General features: G+C 46.0%; 1 long non-coding RNA gene and 1 pseudogene across 1 annotated transcript; both read left to right on the forward strand.

Moving 5' to 3' along the window:
• LOC125339001 overlaps positions 1–22,923 on the forward strand; it is a 95,214-nt pseudogene that overhangs the window by 63,123 nt on the left and 9,168 nt on the right.
• LOC125339005 lies at positions 1,990–20,965 on the forward strand. Its single transcript, XR_007208380.1, has 3 exons — positions 1,990–2,108; positions 14,976–14,985; positions 20,954–20,965. It is a non-coding gene; the product is annotated as an uncharacterized LOC125339005 (long non-coding RNA).

The raw sequence follows: 22,923 nt of genomic DNA on the forward strand, positions 1-22,923 counted from the left end.
CTATTCCTTTAAGACCTGGGGCAGCTGCTAGCTGGCCCGTCCCACCTCCTTCCGGGTTCAACCTGAAGAGACGCCAAACCAGCCCCCGCCTCTTGGCGGCGAGCGAGCACGGGTGTCTTGATGGTGCCCGCTGACCCAGGAGGCAGAGCCAAGAGGTCTCCGCCTCTGCGGGAAGTTCCGTGACATCACTGTGATGTACATGTTCATTAGCCTATCGTTAGCACCTGGCCAGTCCCTCCCCTTCACACTTCATTACTACTATAAGACTGTTAGGACCTCCCTTGAATAAACCAGAACGCTCACTGAAGCTTCTCCGGGAGCCTATGTGTGCCTTGCTTCCTTGGCAGGTATTGGGAGTAGAAGGACTTCCCACAACCACACGCTGACCGAGGCTACATGTGGACCTCACTTCCGCAGTTGATTCCTACTGGCCAGAGGATATGCATTGGGAGTGATAGGGGACCACAAAGAGGAGGCCCAGGATCTCTACACGAAAGGAGGTAGAGCTTAGCCCGGCAGTGGTACACACCTGTAATCCCAACACACGGGAAGCTAAGGAAGGAAGATTGTGAATTCAAGATTGAGCCTGGGATACATAGTAACAATTCGAAGAAACTTTATGTCTCCAAAGAACCACCAAAAAAATCTGGAAGTGGAGATGTGACTCAAGTGGTTGAGTGCTAACCTTGAGCAAAATAGCTCAGGGACAGGGCCAGGTCCTGAGTTCAAGCTTCGTGACTGGAACAAGAACAAAAAAGAGGAATGTGGTTTGCAAATGTTGGAAGGAGGGAGGGGCAATAGGGAGTTATTGCTTAATGTGTATCAAGTTTTAGTTTCACAAGATGAAAAGACTTACCAAGCTGGACAGAGCTGGCAATTGCATAATCTAAATATTGTTAATGCCATTGATTTGTACACTTAAAAACCAGTCCTATGGTAAATATTGTTAGGTGTATTTTATCTTAGTCTAACAACAAAAATAAATAAAAATAGAAGAATAATTACACAATTGTATGTACTTGGTAAGAATTCAAACTCAGGAAATTCAAAAGCAAGTAAAATAATCTGTAATGGAAAAGGATTTTAGAATTTCTAATATCTTAAATATTACTGTTAATCAAAATATGTTGTTCTTGCTGGGAGCCAATGGTTCTCATCTATGATCCTAGCTACTGAGCAGACTGAGAGCTGAGAATTGAGATTCAAAGCCAGACCCAGGGAAAGAAAGACCATGAATCTCGTATTTCAAATTCATCACCAAAAAACTGGAAATGGTGTTGTAGCCCAATAATAGAGGACCAGCAGTGAACAAATAAAGCCAAACAAGAACACCAGGCCCTGAATTCCAGCCTCAGTACCAGCACAAGAAAAAGAAAAAACATGTAATGAAACCTTTTATAAGCCGGGACTGGTTGCTCACACCTGTCATCCTAGCTACTCAAGAGGCTGAGGTCTGAGGAGTGTGGTTCTAAACCAGCCTGGGTAGGAAAGTCTGTGAGACTCTTATTTCCAATTAATCACCAGAAAACTAGAAGTGGTGCTGTGGCTCCAGGTGCCAGCCTTGAACAAAAGAGTTGAGGGACAGCACTAAGGCACTGAGCATACACAACACAACACACACACACACACACACACACACACGTATAATATAGGTATAGATAATAAATATATAGCTTATATAATAAATATATTATAAATATACCTACACTGTTTCTGTAACTATGTATAGATACATTTATTTTTACATGTTCTTACACAGTTATCAGTGTTTGTTTTTTTTTCCTAATGTTCTGGGGGTCAAATCCAGGACTTTGTACGGCAGAACTAGCACTCTACGACTGAGCTAATCCTCAGGCCTTCAATTTGTATGTGTGTATGCTTGTCCTAGGGCTTGAACTCAGGGCCTGGGGACTGTCTCTAAGCTTTTTCCACTCAAGGCTGGTGCTCTATCGAGCTGCCTAAACTCCACTTTTAGCTTTTGAATGGTTCATTGGAGATGAGTCTCATGGACCTTCCTGCCAAAGCTGGCTTTGAACCTTGATCCTCAGATCTCAGCCTCCCGAGTTGCTAGAATGACAGGCATAAGCACTGGTGCTTGGAAGATGTTTGTTTGCAAGAAAAATTCCCTTGGTGATTCCTTATGGGATTCTGTTGGAGAAGAAAGCAAAACTACAGATCAGTTCTTCACAATACATAACATAGAACCCCCCCCCCAAAAAAAATTCGGTTTCTTTCAGATCTTGTGTGTGAAAGATTTCTCAAACTAGAAGACACATGTGATGTCAGTGTTGACACCGGGTACACGTGTTTTGAAATTGTGTACTTTTGTGCCAGGTCTTTGGAGGTTGGCCCGCGTTCATTCTGTCCCTGGAAGGTTTTATCCCCTGAAGTCAGGCTGATTGCTGTTCTTCCAAATAGCTCTGATGAGGGGCCGGGGATCTGGCTCAGCGGAAGAGCACCCGCCTGGCGAGCGCGAGGCCCCGGGTTCAGTCCCCGGTTATGGAAAAAAAATCACAAAAAACCAAATAGCTCCGATGAGTTTCCTATAGTTCTCAAAGCTTTGGCAATGCTCTACCTGGTGTGAAGTGACAACTTTGTAGGGCTGAGGCAGAGAAAAGGGACCCAACTCTCTGCTGGGTGTGTATGTGGAGGGGCGGGGCAGAAGCTAAGCTAGTGACTTTGAAATCCCTGTTATAAGCACCCCTTTTCATGCTGATTTCTTCTTCTTTTATGGTAAGACATTGAGGGTCAGATAAATTTGACTGTGTGTGTGTGTGTGTGTGTGTGTGTGTGTGTGTGTGTGTGTGTACTGGGGCTTGAACTTGGGGCCTGGGAACTAGACTCTGAGCTTTGTCACTCAGGGTTGGCACTCTACCCCTTGAGCTACATACAGTTCCACTTCTGCCTGGCTCCGACTGTTTATGAAGAGATTATTCTTTTCCCTTTGGCTTCCTGTCACGATCAAGAATTGGGATCTGGGTGCTTGTGGCTCACGCCTGTCATCCTAGTTACTCAGGAGATAGAGATCTGAGGATCATGACTGGAAACCAGTCTAGTCACAAAAGACCCCGTAAGAATCTTATCTCCAATTAACCAGCAAAAACAAAAACAAAGCAAAGCAAAACCCCAGTGGGCCAGAGGAAAGACTGAAGTGGTAGAACACCAGCCGTGAGTAAAAATGTTGTGCAGGAGCAGTACCCCAGTCTGAGCACCTATAAACACTATCTCCCTCTCTCTCTCTCTCTCTCTCTCTCTCTCTCTCTCTCTCTCTCTCTCTCTCTCTCTCTCTCTCTCTCTCTTTTCTAAAATGGCATGGCTGCCTGACTTGACAAACAGGCAACTGAGGCCCCCAAGGGCAGATGCTTCCCAATGAAGAAAAGCTAGAGATTGGGACCCAGTTTGTCTTGAGTCCTATACTCAACAACTTACAAAGATATTTCACTATCTTACAGACGACATGGAATTTTGAACAAGAGGTTGAACTGAGAGAGAAGAACTGGGAGATTTGAAATAGGAAACAAAGTCAGGCTCTGGTGGGTCACGCCCATCACCCCAGCCACTCAGGAGGCTGAGATCTGAGGCTGGTGGTTCAAAGCCAGCCTGAGCAGGAAAGTCACTGTGACACTCTGATCTCCAATGAACCACCAGGAAACTGGAAGTGGAACTGTGGTTGAAAGTGGTAGAGTGCTAGTCTTGGAGCAAAACAGCTCAGAGACAGCGCCCAGCCCTTGAATTCAAGTCCCACCATGGACAAAAGAACATCAAGAAGAAACAAAACAAGAAATAGGAAGAAGGGAGAAGGCCCCTCCCCAGACATTTTTCCCAGGAAGAATTCAATACATTTGTATTTGGGGGGAGATTATGAGTTACATAAATCTCATCAAGGAGTCTGTTACTCTGATGGCATTACACCCGGCAAACTTGAGTTTCTGCATGCTCGGATTTTGGTTTCAGCTCCCAGAAACTATTTAGGAAGGATCTGGAGCTGAGGAGTAAAGTGCTCTCTCTCTCTGTCTCTCTCTCTGTCTCTCTGTCTCTGTCTCTGTCTCTGTCTCTGTCTCTCTCTCTCTCTCGGTGTTGCACAATGGAGCTAGGATGGGCCTTGACCATCTTCCTGGCTTTCATTTTGTCTTGTCTCTTCATCCTCATGGCCTGGAAATGAATCCACAAAGGAGGAAGGCTGCCCCCAGGCCCCACCCCGATTCCTTTTCTGGGGAACATACTGCAGGTCCGGATCGATGCCTTTTATCAGTCCTTCATGAAGGTGAGTCTGTGGGCCTCCCTGCACAGGTGAGGAAGCCCCAAGCCAGGTCCCCGGGTGAGAGCACACACCTGGAGACACACTGGGCTGGTCATCTTAGAATGTGGAAAACAACCCCAGAATCAGTAACTTCTTGGAAAGCCATGTTCCTGGTGCCCTGGTGTGCATCTCTACCTAATGTCAGGGTTTGGGAAGGTGAGGGTTCTTGTGCTCAGACTAGTTTACAAGTTGGAGGGCCAGTATCTCAAGAGGCTAGAAAGTTATCCTGGGTGTTAGTGGTTGACAACTTTAATTCCAGCTACTCAGGAAGCTGAGATCTGAGAATCCTAGTTCAAAGCCTGCCTGAGCAGAAAAGTCTGTGAGACACCAATTCACAAGAAAAAAAATCCAGTAGTGGTTCAGAGTGGTAGAATGCTAGCTAAGAGGCAGTGCCCTGGCCTTGAGCTCAGTATACATACACACACACACACATACACACACACACACACACACACACACATACACGCATGTATATACACATTCATACGGTTAGAGAGTGAGCATTTCAGAGAGAGGAGCATGAATCTGAGTTCATCTAATCCACATCCATCAATCCACAGCTGAAGAAACTAGAACATTCAGTGTGCGTGTGTGTGCACGTGGCACGCACACGCTCTTAAACTCAGGGCCTAGTTGGGTGCTGTACCTGAGCTTTTGTGCGCAAGGCTGGTGTTCTATCACTTGAACCACAGATCTATTTCTGGCTTTTTGGTGGTTCAGTGCACATAAGAGTCTCACAGAATTTCCTGCCCAGGCTGGCTTTTTTTTTCTTAAGCTTCAATACACTTTATTTAGGATTGTTGAAAAGACAACTAAAATTGCATTTTATCCTTTTTCTATCCTTTAAACATTTCCTGAAGCTTTCAAGATTATCTGAACATTGTTCCCAGCTCTATTATATTACCAAAAATAATGTATTTGTGACAGTGGCTTATGCATATAATCCTAACACTCAGGAATTTAAGAGCTGAGAATCACAGTTCAAAAGCCAGCCCAGCCAGATGAGCTAAGACTGCTCATGAGCAAAACCTTGTTAAGAGCCTAATGGCACAGGTAGGTTCATTATTCAGTCCTTGCCACTTCCATAATGTTTAAAAAATTTCTGAAATAGTATTTTTGTTGTACTAGAGATCAAACACGGGATCTCACACATGCTAAGCAAGTGTTCTAGTACTGACTTATACCCACTGTCCTATAACAGCATTTTTAAAGTGAGTATCATTTTTTAAAATACCTGTTGTAGTAAAACAGGGTTAGACTAAATCCACTACCTTTAATCCTTTAATACAAAGATAGACAACATTTTCATAATGACAACATTGGCTTTCAAGGATTGTTAGGGGTTTATTTTTATAGAAATTTACATGTATTTTTATTTTGTTTTCCATGATGAAGTCTTTCCCCTTATTTTCATAATTATTACATGAACCAAAACAGTTTTAAATTGAAAACTTCTTAAAAGAAGAGGCCCTATCTTGTTTGTATATATTCATAATTTATATAAGATATAGCTACCTGTTGAATAAAATATTTATATAATGATAAAAAAAAGCCAGCCCAGGAAGACAAACTTGTAAGATTCTTGACTCCAGTTAATCAGCGAGAAAGCCAGAAGCTGATGTCTGGCTCAAGTGGTAGAGTACCAGCCCTGAAAGGAAAAAGCCACATGAGAACCTCAAGGGCCTGAGTTGAAACTCTGAGTTGAAACTGGCTCTAAATAAATAAAACTTAAACATACTAACTAGATGGCTCTCCTTTTTAAACTACATGACAAAATGGCAATCAGTTTAGCTCTTTATCTTCTGAAATAAGCCTAAAAGAGTTTTATTTTCGAGGAAGGAATACATTACTCTAAAGCAAAATGCCTTAAGAAATATTAATTTTAACATTAATTAATGAATTTCTAACATCATTATAAAAAGCAAAACAAAATGATCAAGATAAGATAGGTTCAATTCCTTTTTATCTTGTAGATGAAGACACAATACATTTTATGCAGACATTTTGGTGACATCACATATACAGAACAGAATGTGGGACCCACAAGCAGGCTAGTGACAGTTTCCAAATGAGATCAATCCACAATGCCTATTTTTTTAATAAAAGGTTTTGAAAAGTGTGACAAAGGCAAAAAGAAAGCTATCTTCTTGTTAGAATGCCATGTATTTGTAAACAACAAGCAAATATAAACCAGAAAATTATGGCTCTGTCCTGAGCATGTTGATCAAGGGATTATAAGAGCTTATTAAATGCAGAAGAGAATTCTCTCAATTAAGACAGTTGGCAATTAAGTGGCATCGGGGAACCAAAAATCAGAAAACTCGTGTACATGAGGCCCTGGGTTCGATTCCCCAGCACCACATACACAGAAAACAGCCAGAAGTGGCGCTGTGGCTCAAGTGGCAGAGTGCTAGCCTTGAGCAAAAGGAAGCCGGGTACAGTGCTCAGGCCCTGAGTCCAAGGCCCAGGACTGGCCAAAAAATAATAATAATAATAAATAAATAAATAAATAAAATAAAACGAAACTAAAAATAAATCACATTAAAATGAAAACTTTCAACCATCTTTCATTTGTCTTACTATTTGTTTCAATTTATTAATTCTGGCATTTCTCCCTCAATCTTTTCTATTTTTTTGTGCCAGTCCTGGGGCTTGAACTCAGAGCCTGGGAGCTGTCCCTAAGCTTTTTATGCTCAAGGTTAGCACTGTGCCTCTTGAGCCACAGCGCCACTTCTGGCCGTTTTCTGTATATGTGGTGCTGGGGAATCAAACCCAGGGCCTCATGTATACAAGGCAAGCTCTCTTGCCACTAGGCCATATCCCCAGCCCTATTTTTAGTTTCTGATGTAGCAACTCTGAGTTCTTGCCAAGCCTCGCATGAATTTTCTCAATTGATGAATTATTGCATTACTTATTAGTTAACTAATGCTTTATATTAGTAAGACAGGCTAAAATGGACCGCAGTTTTCTGATTTTTGGTTCCCTGATGCCACTAAATTGCCAACTGTCTTGAGAGAATTCTCTTCTGCATTTAATAAGCCCTTATAATCCCTTGATCAACATGCTTAGGACAGTGCCTTAATTTTCTGGTTTATATTTGCTTGTTGTTTACAAATACATGGCATTCTAACAAGAAGATAGCTTTGTTTTTGCCTTTGTCACACTTTTCAAAACCTTTCAGTTCTACTTCTGGCATTTTGGTGGTTAGTTAGAGCCAAGAGTCACATGGGCTTTCCTGTTGGAGCTGGCTTCAAACTGCAATCCTCAGATCTCAACCTCCTAAATAGCTAGGAATAAAAGTGGGGGCCACCAGCAACTAGTTTCTCCCTCACTCTTAATTATTACATAATATTCCCAAAAGATGTAAAGTTGTTGAACACAGGCTGGCTTTGAACTGTGATCCTCAGATCCCAGCCTCCTGAGTCGCTAGGATGACAGGCGTGAGCCACCAGCACCCAAGGACTTTCATCTTTGGTTGTCTGGGTGTGAGTCCCCCCCTCCCCCCCCCACACCATGCCCCAGGGCCACAGAAGCAAAGATTGTCCATTAGTCCTTGCAAACCTAGGATGTGTCTTTATCTGCTATGGCATCACCCGATATCCCTCCACCCTCTATCAGTTCCCTGCCTTGTTCCTGTGTCCCACTCCAATCCATTGCCTCCTCCATGCCTCCCTTCCCTCCCAGCTCCAGGAGAAATAAGGTAATGTGTTCACTGTGTACTTGGGCCGCCGGCCAGTGGTTATTTTATGCGGAAACAAGGCGGTGAAGGAGGCGCTGGTAGATCAAGCAGATAACTTCAGCGGCCGTGGAGAGATAGCGACCATAGAGCCGAACTTCCAAGGCTATGGTAAGTCACAACCATGACCAACCACCACCAAAGAAAATGGATCACAGTGCAGAAGCTGGGTCTCTGCCACCCTGGGGTGTGATGAAGGATGCGGGCCTCCAGACCTTCGCTCACAGTGAGGCCGAAGGAGGAACAAAAAGACACAATGTCTGCCTGCTTCTGATCATATAAAATAAAACTGATCCAGTCGGGCGCCGGTGGTTAGCATCTGTCATCCTAGCTGCTCAGCAGGCTGAGATCTGAGGATCATGGTTCAAAGCCAGCCCAGGCAGAAGAGTTCGAGAGACTCTTATCTCCAAGAAACTAAAGGGGCTCAGGGACAGCACCCAGGCTCTGAGTTCAAGCCCAGGACTGGCAAAATAATAATAATAATAATAATGACCAAAATGAACTCCAGGAAATGGGAACAAGAGGGTCTTTTACTTTGTTGCTTTTCTTTCTTTCTTTCTCTCCCTTCCTTCCTTCCTTCCTTCCTTCCTTCCTTCCTTCCTTCCTTCCTTCCTTCCTTCCTTCCTTCCTTCCTTCCTTCCTTCCTTCCTTCCTTTCTTGAACTGGGTCTGAGCACTGTCCCTGGCTTCTTTTTGCTCAAGGCTAGCACTCTACCACTTGAGCCACAGCGCCACTTCCGGCTTTTTCTGCCCCAATCCTGTGGGAAACACCATTTGACAAGCAGTTTTTGGTTTCACAGACCTGGTCTCTACTGTCTCTCTGTCTCCGTTTCTTAACAGTCATATATCAGGGAGATCATGCCCCTTTGTTTTCTGTGTTCTAGGCTTGTATCACTCAACATTATTTGTTCAAGTTCTGACCATTTCCCTGCAAATAACAATATTTCACCATTTCTAATCACTATGTAGTATTCCATTGTGTATAGGTACCATATTTTTGGATCCATTCATCTGTGGAGGGGCATCTGGGTTGTTTCCATATTTTGGCTATTGTGAATTGTGCAGCAATAAACATGGAAGTGCAGATGTCTTTTTGATATCTTGGGACCTGTTGTTCAGGATAGATGCCTAGGAGTGGTATGGCTGGGTCATAGGGTAGGTCTACATTGAGCTTTTTGAGAAACCTCCATACTGTACTCCAAAGTGGTTGTACTAATTTGTTCTCCCACCAACAATGGAGGAGGGTTCCTCTTTCCCCACACCCCCTCCAGCATTTGTTGTTGCCTGAGTTCAGAGTATAGGCCATTCTAACTGGAGAGGGTTGCTTTTATTTGCATTTCCTTTACTGCCAGGGATGTTGAACATTTCCTCATATGTTTCTTTGCCGTTTTTATCTCTTCTCTTGTGAAGTCTCTCTTTAGCTCCTTTGCCCATTTCCTAATTGGTTTACTGGGCTTGGAAGGGCTTCATTTTTTGAGTTCTCTGTAGATGACAAATATTAGGCCTTTGTTGCTGTGCTGGTAAAGATCTTTTCCCATATGGTTGGCTGTCTTTCTATTTTCTTGGCTATGTCCTTAGCTGTGCAGAAACTTTTTTTTTTTTTTTTTTTTTTTTTTGGCCAGTCCTGGGCCTTGGACTCAGGGCCTGAGCACTGTCCCTGGCTTCTTCCCGCTCAAGGCTAGCACTCTGCCACTTGAGCCACAGCGCCGCTTCTGGCCGTTTTCTGTATATGTGGTGCTGGGGAATCGAACCTAGGGCCTCGTGTATCCAAGGCAGGCACTCTTGCCACTAGGCTATATCCCCAGCCCCAGAAACTTTTTAATTTGTAGTAGTGCCATTTGTCGAGTCTCTCCCCTATTTGTTGTGCCCCTGAGACTCTTCAGGAAGTTCCTTCCTGTGCCTATAAGTTCTAGCGTCTTTTCTACTCTGTCCTTCAGTATTTTCAAGGATTCAGGTCTGATATTGAGGTCCTTGATCCATTTTGAGTTGATCTTGGTGCATGGTGATAGGCTTGGGTCTACTTTGAGTTTTCTGTATATGGCTGCTGAATTCTCCCACCAGTAGTTGAAGAGGCTCTGTTTATTCCATTGTATGTCTTTAGCTCCTTTGTCGATTATCAGCTGAGTGTAAGAGTGCAGTTTTATTTCTGGATCTTCAATTCTAATCCACTGGTCTTCAGGTCTGTTTTTATACCAATACCAGGCTGTTTTTGTTATGATGGCTCTATAATAGAGCTTGAAGTCTCCTCCTGCACTTCTTTTTTTGCCTAGAATTGCTTTGGCTATTCTAGGTCTTTTGCTGTTCCATATGAATTTATGGGTTGCTTTCTCTATTTCACTGAAGAATGTAGCTGGGATTTTGATGGGGATTGCATTGAATTTGTATAACAATTTGGGTAATATTGCCATTTTCACTATATTGATTCTGCCTACCCATGAGCATGGGAAGTCTTTCCATCTCCTTGTGTCTTCTTTGATTTCCCTTATTAGATTTTTATAGTTCTCATTAAATAGGTCCGTCACGTCCTTGGTTAGGTTGATCCGTAGGTACTTTATTCTTTTTTTTGGCTACTGTAAATGGAATTATTTCCATAATTTCCTTTTCTGCTTGTACATTGCTGGTGTAGAGAAAAGCTGCTGACTTTTGTGGATTGATTTTGTATTCTGCTACTTTGCCAAAAATGGTTGATTAGGTGTAGGAGTTTGGGGACTGAGTTTTTTGGGTCCTTCAGATATAAGATCATGTCATCTGCGAATAGGGATAGCTTGATTTCTTCCTTGCTGATGTGGATCCCTTTGATGTCCTCCTCTTGCCTTATTGCTATAGCTAGGGATTCCAGCACTATGTTGAAAAGAAGTGGGGAGAGTGGGCATCCTTGTCTTGTTCCTGAGTTTAGTAGGAATGATTTTAGTTTCTCCCCATTTAATACAATGTTAGCAGTTGGTCTATTGTATATGGCTTTTATTGTTTTGAGGAATGTTCCATCTATTCCTGTTCTCTCCAGAGCTTTTAATAAGTTTGGGTGTTGTATTTTGTCAAAGGCTTTTTGGGCATCAACTGAGATAACAATGTGATTCTTGATTTTAGTTCTGTTTATGTGGTGAATTACATTGATTGATTTACAGATTTTGAACCAACCTTGTGACTGTGGGATGAAGCCTACTTGGTCATGATGTATAATTTTCTTGATCAGTTTCTGGATCCTGTTAGGTAATATTTTATTGAGGAGCTTTGCGTCTGTGTTCATTAGTGATATTAGTGTAGTTCTCTTTTTTTGCTGGGTCTTTGTGTGGTTTGGGGATGAGTATAATATTAGTTTGGGGATGAGTATAATATTAGTTTGGGATTTCTCCCTCTGTTTCTATTTCACGGAAGAGTTTGAGGAGTATTGGTATTAGCTCCTCACTAAAGGTTTTTATAGAATTCATTGGTGAATCCATCTGGGCCTGAGCTTTTCTTTGTTGGGAGGTTCTTGATTACCCCCTGTATCTCGCTGTAAGTTATTGGTTTATTTAGTTGATTTATTTCTTCTTGGTTCAGTTTGGGCAGTTTATACTTCTCTAAGAATTGATCCATTTATGTAAAATTATTCTTTTTTTAGTGAGTAGAGGTTCTGGATATAGTTCCTTATGATTGTTTGAATATCATGTGTATTTATTGTAATTTTTCTGGTGGAGATCCTGATCTTACGGATATGAGTCTCTTCTCTTCTTTTATTGTAAGTCTTGCAAGGGCGCTGTCAATTTTATTTATTTCCTTAAAGAGCCAGCTTTTAGTTTTATTTATTTGTTGAATAGTCTTTCTATTCTCTAGTCATTTTGGATTTGATCATTTCTTGTTTCTCCAGTTGTTTTTGTTTCATCATGAGGTTATTTACCTGCTCTGCTTCCATTTTTTCATTGTGAGTGCTGAGGGCAATGATCTTGCCCCTCAGTACTGCTTTAGCTGTATCCCATAGGTTCCTTTGTGATGTATTTTCATTGTCATTGTGGCTTATGAATTCGTTGATTTCATCTTTAATTTGGTCTGTGGCCCAAGTGTTAGATAACAGTGAGGGGTTTAGCCTCCAAGAATGTGTATAGCCTCTGTGGTAACCGTTGTTATTGAGGGTTACCTTTATTCCACTGTGGTCAGATATAATACATGGGATGACGTCGATACTTTTGTATTTGCTGAGGTTCTTTGTGTGGGCTATGACATGGTCTATTTTGGAGTATGATCCATGGGCTGCTGAGAAGAAGGTGTATTGGGTCTCTGTAGGGTGGAAGATTCTGTATAGATCTGTCAGATCCATTTGGGATATGGTGTTACTTAGGTCCTCAGCTCCCTTGCTAATCTTCTGTGTGTTGGCTCTGTCTCTTGGAGAGAGTGGGGTATTAAAGTCACCCCCTATGATTGTGTTTGGGTCTATCTTGTTCTGTAGTTCTGTGAGAATTTGCTTGACATATGTAGGGCCTCTTTGTTCGGTGAGTATACATTTATCACTGTGATGTCTTGATTCTGGATTTTTTCCTTATATTAAAATGTAGTATTCTTCTTTGTCTTTTTGAGTTTATTTTAATGAGGAAGTCCAGCTTGTCTGAGATCAGGATGGCTACTCCTGCTGTTTTGGTAGGTGCGTTTGCTTGGAAGATCTTGCTCCATCTTTTCATTTGGAGCCTGCTTTTATCCCTTGTTGTATGCTGGGTCTCTTGTAGACAACAGATGGCCACTTTTTGTTTGCGGATCCACTCTGCCAGTCTGCTCCTCTTTATCGGAGAGTTTATGCCATTTATATTCAAAGAGATCAAGGATAGGAGTGGTTTTTCCCCTTCCATTTTCCTGTTAGGCTGTTTTTCCTCTCTTTTTTTTTCTTGTCTTTAATGAGCTGCCCTTTCTGTCGTGCTCTGGCTGTTGTAGTTACTTTCTGTTTCTATCTGTGTGTCCTGTACGATTTTGTTGGGTGGGGTTCACCACTTAGAATTCGCTGTCAGGCTGTTTTCTTATTCACATACTCCTTTAGATCCTCTTTGTTATGGAAAAATCTGGTTATACCCTCGAATATGAATTGTAGTTTAGCTAAATATCTTATTCTGGGTTGGCAATTGTTGGCCTGTAGGACTTAGATTGTGTTCCTCCACTCTCTTCGTGTGTGGTAGGTTTGTGTGGAAAGGTCTGCTGATATTCAGATCCTTTTCCCATTGTAACAAATCTCTTTCTTCACTTTGGCTGCATTCAAAATTTGCTCTTTATTCTTGAGATCTGAAGTCTTGATTATTATGTGCCTGGGCGAGGATTTTCTAGGTTCTTGTCTGTCAGGCGTCCTATAGGATTCGGTTACCTGGGTGAGGTCCCTTGTGAGATTGGGGAAGTTTTCTGCAATCACTTTATTGAAAATATGTTGAAGCCCTCTGCTCTGGTACTTGGCTCCTTCTTCTATTCCAATTATGCGCAGATTGTATCTCTTGACTTTGTCCACTAGCTCCTGGATTAGTCTGCCCTGGGGCTTTACCATTTCTTGGAGTGTGGCAATTTTCTCGTCCTTATCGGCTGCATCGTTTTCCAAGAAATAGATTCGGGATTCAATATGGTTAATTCTTTGTGCTGTGGATTCAAGTGTGGAGGTTAAGGATGTCAGGGAGCTATTTATGGTTGCCAGATCAGCTCTGATCGTGGAAATTTCTTCCTTTAAAGAGTTGTATTTTTTTTTTTTTTTTTGGCCAGTCCTGGGCCTTGGACTCAGGGCCTGAGCACTGTCCCTGGCTTCTTCCCGCTCAAGGCTAGCACTCTGCCACTTGAGCCACAGCGCCGCTTCTGGCCGTTTTCTGTATATGTGGTGCTGGGGAATCAAACCTAGGGCCTCGTGTATCCGAGGCAGGGACTCTTGCCACTAGGCTATATCCCCAGCCCAAGAGTTGTATTTTAAATCTATTTTTTTCATGCATTTCCCTTCACAGGATGTTAAGGTCTTCTTTAACGGAGGTTTTCACTGTCTCCATTTTTGCTTCCATTTCTTTCTTGATTTCCTGAAAGTCCTTCGAGACTTCCATTCTAAACTCCTGGAATTGTTTTCTGAATTCGTTCCTGAGGCTTTCCATCATTTCTGCTACCATAGCCTCAGTTATTTTTTTGTTCTCCATCTCTTCTTCGGTAGTACTAATTTTTGGAGCTGGCGAGTTGGCTTGCCCTTTCATGTAATTTGTAATATTTCTTTGTGATTTGCGCATCTGGAGATCTGTAGGTGGTTTCTTTGGGTTGGCTTTGTACTGGTTCCTGCTGGTCCAACAGTGGGAGACTTGTTTGTGTCCTGGCTCTGGGTTTGAGTTTGGCAGTTGAACCTTACTGCCCAATGGGTGAGTGTGACCATGTCGATTGTTGCTGAGGTGGTCACCCTCCCTTGCTCCTGGGGGTGGACTGGTTCTGTGTCTTTCTCTGCAGCATAGTGTCTTGCCGCTGTGTTGTGCTGACCCTAGCGTCCCCCTGGTGGGGGTTTGCATGTCACTGATTCAGCGTGGCATGGAGGCTTTTCTTTTCTTTGGTTCTTTTTTCCACTCAGTATCTTGGTCAGAGGAGTTCCCCTCTCAGATTGAGATTTGCTGCTGACAGGCAGCTCTCCCACCTGTGTGGATTGCTCCGGGGCTGGTGTTGTTTTTGAGGGGCAGGCCCACCCACCTGTGCGAAATGCGCCTATCTGAGTGGGCACTGTCGCTGGGAGGCTCTGCCCTCCTGTGTGGGGTGTGCCTATCAGAGTGGGCGCTGCTGCTGGGGGGCCCTGCCCACCTGTGCGGAGTGCGCCTACCAGAGCAGGTGTTGTAGTTTGTCCACTTGTGCACTCCCGTGGAGGGTTGGGCAGGAGATTCTCCTGCTGGAGGGCTAGCTCGCTTGCCCACACTGGCCCTTGGCGGGGGGGGGTACATGCATGTGTACTCTAGTGCTTCCTTTGGGGACGTGTTGCCCTGAGTTGTTGGAGTGTGCTTGTGCCCTCTCGCGAGTTTGCTGTGGGGGGCGGTATGAGTGAGCCCCACCAGGGTCAAGTGTCTCGCACGGGGTTGGTGCTCACAGACTCTGCACCTCAGCTGTGAGAGGGGCAAAGTGTTTGGGCCCAGGTGTCCCTGCTGGGCTGATATTGCCCACCAGCGAGCCTGTGACTGTTTTTCAAAAAGTCCGTGAGGACCAGGCGCCTCAGGTGAGGCTTCCAATTCCTACCGGTCTCTGGGCCCCTGTTGGGGAGGGGGCAGAGCCGGTGTGGCCCAGTTCAGGCTCCTCTGCTGCCTTGGCGCTGCTCTGCCCCTGATAACTCCTGTGTCCTCCTAGAGTCTGTAGGGACCTTTTGCGGCCTGATTTGGGGCTCCTTTGTTCCCTCGGGGAAGGGAAGGGGAGGGAGGGAGCTCTAGCTTCTTTGTAGGTTTTGTGTCTCTGCTAGAGCTGGTCTCCCATTGGGGGGGAGGGTAATGGGGAACATACTGGTCCTGGATTGTGTGTGTGCCCCGCGCTGCTGTGGGTTTTTCGGGGGTGGGGTGCTGGGGTGTGGCGATCAGTTGTTTGGTGGTGGCGGCCCCGGCTCTCCCTTCTGCGCTGCCCAGTTCCCCTGCTGCTTACGTCTGATCCTGGCTTTTTGGTCCTGCAATTCTGGTCCCTTGCCGCCACCGTCTGTCTCGGTCGGTCTGCACTCAGTCTGGGGTCTGTGGAGCTCCTGCTGTCTGGACTCTGTGCTTCTGGCATGACTTTTTGGCAGTTGGTTTCCTGGAGCTGGGTCCCCTTTCCAAGCCAGACCCTGTTTGGGCCAGGGTCCGCGGGTGGGGGGGGATACCCCGGAGATTTTCCAGCTCTGTGCAGGTTATACGCTCTTCTTTTTTTTGTTCTTTTTTGTTTCCTGTGTTTCTCTGTTGCTTCCGGTTGTTGGGTTTGCTGGATTCTTGATGGGGTGTTGGGTGCTGGAGTTCCCAGCTCCCAGCTCACTGGAGCGAGTTCGGATGCTTTCCTACTGTGGCGGCGCCATCTTCCCTCCTCTTTGGCTTTCTCTCTGATTTCATGGAAGAGGTTCATGGACTTTTCTGCCCAATCTGGCTTTGAACAGAGAGCCTCAGATCTCAGATCCAGCCTTCTGAGTAAGTGGGATGACAGGTGTGAGCCACTGGCAGCACCTATTTTTCTGCCTCCTCTTCCTCCTCTTCCACCTCCACCTCCTTTCCTCCTCATCCTCCTTCTGCTCCTTCTTCACCAGTCTGCAGGTTTGAACTCAGGGTTAGGGCACTGTCCCTGCTCTTCTTTTGCACAAGGGAATGAGTTGAGCCCAGGGCTTCATGCATGCTAGGCAAGCACTCTACTGCTAAGCCACATTCCCAGCCCCGTCCTGCCTTCTTTTGTGAAATGTCTTCCTGGATTCTTCCAACCAAGGTCCAGGCAGAGATTAACCAGGTGATCGGATTCCACTGGATTCCGACTGTGGACGATCGGACCAAGATGCCCTACACAGATGCTGTCATCCACGAGATCCAGAGACTGACAGACATTGTGCCCCCGGACACTCACTTCTGAGGCTACTTCCTGCCCAAGGTGGGACTGTATTTCCTGTCCCTCTTTATCTTCTCAGCACCCCCCCCCCTCCACTTATGTATTCTCCTTGTTCAATGCTGACTTTTTCTCAATTCCCTCCATCTTCTCACCAGGGCACAGATGTCTATCCATTACTTGGCTCCATCCTCAGAGACCCCATATACTTCCAATACCCAAATGACTTTTATCCTCAGCACTTCCTGGATGAGCACGGCCGCTTCAAGAAGAATGATGCCTTTGTGGTCTTTTCTTCGGGTAAGTTCCCATGGTCTAGGAAACTGCCCCCAGTAAAGGCTAGAGTCACTGCTTCAAGTCCAAATCAGAACGGGATGGAAAGGGCTATGTCACAGAATTGTTAGAATCCCAGAACCAAGGATTTGAATGACTGACTCCATGATTGGGGGGGAGGGGGAGGTAATGGTAGGTTTGGGCATGGTGGTACATGCCTGCAATCCTAGCATTTGAGAGGTTGAGGCAGAAAGATCAAGAGTTCCTTGTTAGAACAGCAGTGCCACTGGACAAGGACTCAACAGATTTCCTTCCATTAAGAAACAACTGTAAGCCGGGCATTGGTGGCTCACACCTGTCATCCTAGCTACTGCGGAGGCTGAGAGCTGAGCATCACAGTTCAAGGCCAGCCTGCCCAGGAAAGTCCATGAGACTCTTATTTCCAATGATCCACCAAAAAGCCAGAAATGGCAGAGTGGTAGTACTCTATTCAAGTGGCAGAATACGGGCCTTGTGGGGGAGGAGGGAGGGAGACTACAGGACAATGCCCAGGCCCTGAGTTCAAGCGCGGGGACTGGCACCAAAAGAAAAGAAAAGAAAATCCCTAGACCTACTCAGCCCTCCCACCTCTTTTGTGCTTGAAGGAAAGCGAGTCTGCATTGGGGAGGCCCTGGCCCTCATGGAACTCTTCCTCTACCTCACCTCCATCCTTCAGAACTTCTCCTTGCGCTCACTCGTGCCACCTGAGGACATTGATATCACCCCCAGAATTTCAGGATTTGGCAACATCCCTCCAGTTTATAAGCTCTGCCTCCTGGCCCACTGAAAGCCCCCTGCTGGGCCAATAAAGAACCCCCCAAGTGCATAGGATCTATCTAATGTCCTTCCTCTTCTTCCTCCTCCTCTTCCTCCTCCTCCTCCTTCTCCATTTCTCACTATCACACTAAGAGTGGACAGACTCCTTTCTTTCCTGGGGCCTCAGGTCAGTCATGGTCATCTGCAAGCACACAGCTGGATGGTCTACTCAGGAGGAGAAAAAAATGTTAAAAATGTATGCCCTGTCCAAGATTTTGGAAAAAGCTTGTAGTGAGCACATACTATATGCCCTCTCACCTTGAAGTCTGCCTGCATCACACTCTGGTACTTTTTTCCCTCTCCATCTTTATGTTATCTCTTTATTTTCCTTTTGCTTTCTGGCACTGATATTACCAAAATTTAGTCCCTCATCATATTCTCCTGTATTTCCATCTTCCTTTTCTCCCCCTTCCCCCCAAAAAGTCAACACCAAACTCAAGACTGTTGAATGTAAGTGAGTGTGTGGTGGACTGTGAGAACACTCAGATAAGCTATGTTAACAACTTCAAATTGAGACAGGAAAAAGAAGAAAAAGGGGAAGGGGAGGAATAAAAAAGACATTGAGACAAGACTTTCTGTATCATGCTTATTCATGCAGAGAGCACTGGGCTCACAAGAAAACCCTGTGAGGTCCAGGACCTTCAAGAAAACCTAGAAAACGCGCGCATGTGTTTGTGTGTGTGTGTATGTGTATGTGTGTGTGTGCCTGTCTGTCTGTCCTGGTTCTTAAACTGAGGGCCTGGGCACTATCCTTTTAGCTTTTGTGCCCAAAACAAGGCCTCTACTCCGTGAGACATAGCTCTGCTTCCAGCTTTTGGTAGTGCATTAGAGGTAAGAATCTCAGAGTATTTCTTGCCCAGGCTGGCCTCAAACTGCACCCCTCAGATCTCAGTCTACTAAGTAGCTAGGAGTGAAGCCGTAAGCAACCAGTGCTCATCTAATCAGTTTATTTTTATTCTTTTTTTAAAAACTTACTTTAGTATGTATTAAAAGTAGAAGGTGTGGGGAAGTTCATATGAGAAGTTCATGGCTGCCTACAAGGACTTTGGATCAGGAAATCTTCTGGGATGGGTAGTAACTGTGGTTTCAAGTCTGTTGGGTCAAGGCTAGGCTCTGGGCTCTGAGGCTGGGTGAGGGTCTGTGATTGATTCTGGGCCCCACAGGGTGGGTGGGGCAGAGCCTTGCTCCACCCATATGCATAAAATGTGCTCATCTGCTTGCTCTGGGCTTAGGACACATGCTTTAGAAGAACATAGGCCTGGCGGAGCTGTTGATTGGTGGCTGGGGCTGGGGCTGGCATGGATACTGGCTCATGACTTCCAGGAACACTTGCCTGTCAGCCTATAGCAGACTCCAAAAGAAGCATGGCAGTTTATTTGGCTCATCTAGTGGGTGCTGAAGTGGGGTGGGGCCACATTCTCCCTCTGAAAGCCAATCATTTGAGGCTAATTTCCACCCAGCCTGGGGGAACAGGGATAGGAGCCACCAGGGCTGTGGTTCAAGTGGTAGAGGGCCAGCCCTGAGGACAAAGAGACTCAGAGAGAGAGCCCAGCCCCTGAGTTCAAGCCCCAAGACCAGCAAAGAATAAAGAAAGAAGAAAAATCCCTTCTCTTTTTCATTTGTTCCTGTCCTTCATTAAATTTCTTCCTCACTAGGTACTGGTGGCTGACCCCAATAATCCTAGCTACTCAGAGGGCTGAAATCTGAGGATTGTGTTTCAAAGTCAGTCAGGGCCTGAAAGTCCATGAGACTCTGATCATCAATGAATCCCAAAGAAAAGCCAGATGTGGAGCTGTGACTGACGGGATAGAGCACTAGTCTTCAGCACAGAATGTCAGGGATAGCACCCAGGCCCCAAGTTCAAATCCCTCAACCAGCACGCACATGCACACACACACATACACTCACAAGAGTATTCCAAAATCCATGCATCATCCTTGCTTTTAACCCCAGGAAAACTGAGGGTTCAGCCAGGGGGTTGGGGGAGAGATTTTCTTGTGTTCACCCTACCTTGCTCATTTTGTCCTGAGTCACCATGAGTGACATGTGTTTCTCCCATATGTCTCCAGACCCCAATCCTTGTTCCATGTTCCAGAAACATCAGGAAGAGCAAACACACGTGACCTCTTTGTCCTTAAGTCCTTCTCCTATCTGTCGATACCCAGTCCCTTCCAGGAGGGATCATGGGAGCCCATCTCCACTCTCTGGCCACTCCTCATGCATCCCTCATGAAGCACAAAATCCTACAAATGACTCCAAGAAAAAAAATAAACACAAACAAATTAACAGAAAACCCAGAGCGGAGGAGAGAAGCTCAGGCTGGGGGCCAGCCCAGATGTAGGCTGGTAACCCCATTCAAGGTATAAATGTCTGCCAAGCCTTTGCTAATCATTTTCCCCACCTCTTCCCCCTCCTATATCAACAAGCAAATTTTCCATTCCCCAGCTTTGTTGTTTGCCCTTTATTCTCTCCACCCAGAACTCAGAGTCCAGCACCCTAGAAGGAGTTGATGCAAAATGCAATTGCCAGGCCAGGCCTGGGTTGCCAGCCTCACCCAACTTCCACCCATTTGATGTCCCAAAGCAGGTGGCAGACCTCTGCTGTGCCAGCAAAGTGTGCACAGAGCCTACCTGAGACCTCTGCCAGGGTCTATGACACAACCCACTTGAACACAAACTCACAAGTTACATGGGGTCATTTTTAGACCTTCCCCAGGAAACTTTGGTAACCCTCTCCTGAATTTACTCTTTTACTACACAGGGAGCCAAGCTCAAGACCATGTGACGTCTTCCATCTCTAGGGCTAGCTGACCTTGAGAGGACAACTGTGCCAATCTCAGGACCCATCTAAGGGAGGGAGGACTGGGCCAGGCAATGGGGGGTGGAAGGGAGGGAGTTCTAGACCCCCTTCCTCACACTTCCTTGGGGTCACTTCAGTGGAAATGACGAGTCAGCATCCTCATTTCCAGTAACAATCAGGCAGCCAGGCACCCCTGGACATGTCTGTCATCCTTGCAGATCAAGAGGCTGAGATCTGAGGATTGTGGTTCAATGCTAGCCTGGACAGGAATGTCCATGAGACTCTGATCTCCAGTGAACCACCAGAAAACTGGAAGTGGTGCTTTGGCTCAAAGTGGTGAAGTGCTAGCCTTGAGCAAAGGAGTCTCAGGGACAGTGTCCAGGCCCAGAGTTCAAGCCCCACAACTGATAAGAGAGTCTGTCATATTTGCATTCCAGGAAAATTCTCTGGGCTCTGTGCACAAGAAACGTACGTGTAAAAAGGGGCACAGTCATAACTAAGTTTTGGCGACAGCTGTGCACAGCTGGCTTTAGCCTGTCCCCTCTTCTTCTGCTTTTAACAGGAAGAGAAGCCCCTTCCTCTGGAGGGCGAACATGTGGGTGCCATCATGGTGGGGACTTATACAGAGACCCAGCTCTTGGGGGGCTGTAGCCTCCGCCCATAGAGGAATTTGTGACATCACCGTGACGGACATGGTCTTTAGCCTATGACTGGCCCTTTGGCCAGTCCCCCTCCTTTCCTGCCATTACTGTTATATAAAACCCCTCCCAATTAAATCCTGTGAGACCCGTTCAACCATCAGGCTGTCTCCCCGGAATTTTCTTCCTGCATCTGACACGTGAGGGGGCTGACGGGGAAGGGGATTTCGGCATTTCTCCTCAACTCAGCAAAGTCCACAAAGATACACCTTACTCCTTCTGCTGGTGGGAGGGGTAGGGCTGAGCGTCTTTCATAGTTTGGGTTCAGGCATTTCCCCCAGGAGATAGGGGAAAAGGGGGTCCAGAGCCCCTGAACATATGGCACCCACGTGGGACGGGAAAGCACGGCCGGGAATTTCAGGGTCCAGTGACCCCACAGACTCGCTGAGTAAGTGGGTTTTCAGAGGAGAAAGTGCCCTCCCAGAAAGGCGGAAAACATAAGAGAGAAAACAGGCATGGGCTGGTGGGGCTTCGCAAGTCCCGGGACGCGGCACAGGAAAGAGTTGTCCCGCCATGGCAACTTGGCACCAGGTGGGGTGGAGCAGGGTGCGCATCCCGCGGAGACGCGTCAGTGGAGAGCTGGGAATGGTGGCGGGAGCCCTCACGCACCTGGGGTTTCCAGGTCCCAATCTGGGAACGGTGGCAGGGCGCACGGTGAGCCTTTGGGCTCCACGCGGCCATGGGCGGGGGGGGGCGGGGGGGGGCCGCTCGGGTTCACAAGCGGCAGCGTGGGCTGGAGCCCGAGCACCCTCGGGTGGCGCTGGGTGCCTAGTGCAAAAATGTTTGGGCAGCCGAGCGTGCTGTGGCGAAACTGCGCAAATGCTGCCGGAGCACAGAGCTGCAGCTTGGCCCCCTCGCCTGGGTAGCGAGAGCAGCAGTAGTGCGGCACCTCCAAAGCGCGCAAGCGCCAGAGCAGCTGGCTCCCCCGGCAGCTGTGGGTGGCCCTTAGCGCGGCCGTGTCCCAGTGCAGAACACTGCACGCCCCCTCCACCCCCAAAGCGCGTGGTGGGCGGAAACTGTTTTATACTGGCTCCCTCCCCACCCCCGCCTCTGAGGCCTTGGAAGGCTGGATAATGTGCTTTAAAGGAAACAAAAGGGTTGTTGGGTTTTGTTTTTGTTTTTGGTATTTTTTTTGTCAATGTTTGCTAGTCGGAAGTTTGTTAACTCTGAGTTTGTGGGCTAAATTCTAAACTTGGTTAACAGATAAGAGAGATTCCAAATTTTCCCGCAGCCTACAGCTGGGTGGGGACTCAGACTAACAGACCTTCCTCCAGCAATTGCGCTGCAGCTGGGCGGGGCTAGCGCCCCACTGTGCTTGCCTGCACATTTTCCCTGTGTCAGACTTACAGCTGCAGGCGGGGTTAAAACAAGAAAAGTCTCAAATTATAAACTAAAACGGAATATTAAAAAGGGAAACAAAGAGTTTTGATACAGCAATAAGTAATTTGGTTGGATTTCCTATAATTACCAGTTCAATGATACAAAAATTGTAGGAGTTTTTCTGGATGGATGGAAGTTTGCTTATCTGGTGTGATTTAAAAATAAATTGTCATGTTGGGAGTCACAGATTTGTCTTGGGATTGGGTGACTAGGAGAGGTTTCCTTTTTGTTTTTAATCAACCATGTGGTTCTATTATGGGCAAATTAATACCATTTGCCACTGGAATTCCGGAAAACGTAAACGGCCAATCAGAAAAGCAATTTTAAGAGCGCTCAGGGTTCATAAGTGTATCTATGTGTCTGTATGTCTGTCTGGTAAAACTTAAAAGCGAA

Source organism: Perognathus longimembris, chromosome 20 (assembly GCF_023159225.1).
Source record: "Perognathus longimembris pacificus isolate PPM17 chromosome 20, ASM2315922v1, whole genome shotgun sequence".
Classification (NCBI taxonomy): domain Eukaryota; kingdom Metazoa; phylum Chordata; class Mammalia; order Rodentia; family Heteromyidae; genus Perognathus; species Perognathus longimembris.